General features: G+C 47.3%; 1 non-coding gene across 1 annotated transcript; it reads left to right on the top strand.

Moving 5' to 3' along the window:
* Positions 1–75, top strand: Trnat-ugu. Its single transcript has one exon. It is a non-coding gene; the product is annotated as a tRNA-Thr (tRNA).
* The last annotated feature ends 2012 nt before the right edge of the window (positions 76–2087 follow it).

Consider the following 2087-nt stretch of genomic DNA (forward strand, 5'->3'; position numbering starts at 1 on the left):
GCCCGCGGTGGCTCAGATGGATACAGCGTCTGCCATGTAAGCAGGAGATCCCGGGTTCGAGTCCCGGTCGGGGCACACACTTTCAACATGTCCCCAATGAAGTGTATCTACGCCTGCTTGCAGCTAGGGTGACTATTTAATTATCATCTCATTTACTGAGAGTAGTTGTGGTAGCTAGCTACAGGGCTTATAACTGCTGAGTGTGGAGTTGTGGGAAGTTTAACAGTGTCTTGCGTGTCGAAGCTTGATTGGTAGTGAAGCAGAACAGAGAATTTATCCGAGTCCACCGACAAACGTTTCCTACTGCATCTGCGAAGCAATACTTCACGTAGTTTGTTTCTCGCAACGCACACTGCCCAGGGCGCTCGGGTTCTGGCCGCTGCGGCAAGTATGTATGAATTCGTGCGACACCCAGAAGTCCGAGCGGCGGACGAGAAGGATGTCTCAAGTTCTTCTGGCTTCTTGTGGCGAAGCAGTCAAGCTGCCTCATGTGCTCTTTTTCAGATTCACAGCAGTGCCACAGGAAGACATTTATCAAGAAGTGATTATTAATGTTTATGATAAAAGTTGGGTGGATGCCCCGTCTTTGGAAGCGGTAACATCCTTAAAGTATCTGGGTGTGACTATTCGAAATCATCTCAAATGGAATGATCAGATTACACAAGTAACGGGAAAGGCGAACTCTAGAGTTGAGAATTTCGTTGTGGCAGACCAGGTGGGCTATTTCACAGACCTATTTTACTGGTGCTCAACCAATTAACGGCACACACTGCAAAAAAACGTTGAGAAGACTTCTTTGTTCTTCTTCTTTTTTTCTGCCTTTGTCCCGCATCGGCGCAGAGCCGCCATGGCTACTATCGGATTCGGCATGGTTAGTTTAAGGAGTGGGCGTATATCCTTCTCATCGCCAGCCCGTTATTCCCTGGGACAGAATATGTATACGTCAACTGTTTGCATGAAGTGTAACTCATATGAACGTCAGCGAAAGTGTTTTAAATGTTTCCGAGTCGTGTAACCGAGGCGGACTTGGGTACCAGCCCGGTAGTCACCTAGTGGGATGAGGGATGGGGGAAACCACCTAAAAACCAGTTCCGGGCTGGCCGACGCACTGGCCCTCGCGTTTAATCCGCCGGGCAGATTCGATTCGGGACCGTCGCACTTCCCCTCCCGGAAACGGCGCTTTAACACGCGCGAATATCCGGGTGGGTTCTTAGAAGACTGCCACAGAATCGAAAAGAATATTTTGGGTCATAACTGGAGGATCGACATCGTACGTCCTTCGTGGAAGACGGATAGCGCTAATGGCTGGCTCTGAGCACTATGGGACTCAACATCTTAGGTCATAAGTCCCCTAGAACTTAGAACTACTTAAACCTAACTAACCTAAGGACATGACACACACCCATGCCCGAGGCAGGATTCGAACCTGCGACCGTAGCAGTCCCGCGGTTCCGGACTGCAGCGCCAGAACCGCTAGACCACCGCGGCCGGCTAGCGCTAATGGATAAAGACTTTAGTCGATAATTGGACACCAGGAAGATTGAAGAAATCTAGTACTGGAGACGTCGTCTGTCTCTGGTTGTACATACCGTCCAATAATATCAAGATTTAAATCGTTATTAATTCATTTAAGCAGAATGGTATTTCAAATGCTATAGGCGGATCTGGGGAAGAAACAATTTGTAGAGATAGTAATACATCATCAGACACACTTGAGAACAAGTTACCAGATGATAATTTCGAGAATGAGGAGCTGAGTGTGTTATATGATCAACAGCTTTATGTAATATTGGTTTTCTGATTTCGAACCCCCAAAATTGTGGCCGGCCGGGGTTGGCCGAGCGGTTCTAAGCGTTACAGTGTGGAAGCGCGCGACCGCTACGGTCGCAGATTTGAATCCTGCCTCGGGCATGGATGTGTGTGATGTCCTTAGGTTAGTTAGGTTTAAGTATTTATAAGTTCTAGGGGACTGATGACCTCAGATGTTAAGTCCCATAGTGCTTAGAGCCATTTGAATCATTTGAACCCAAAATTGTGCTTCATTTTGTACATGATAGCATTTTGAGAAATAGAAGTGTGCATATTTT

The sequence above is a fragment of the Schistocerca piceifrons genome, chromosome 4 (assembly GCF_021461385.2).
Source record: "Schistocerca piceifrons isolate TAMUIC-IGC-003096 chromosome 4, iqSchPice1.1, whole genome shotgun sequence".
In the NCBI taxonomy this organism is placed as follows: domain Eukaryota; kingdom Metazoa; phylum Arthropoda; class Insecta; order Orthoptera; family Acrididae; genus Schistocerca; species Schistocerca piceifrons.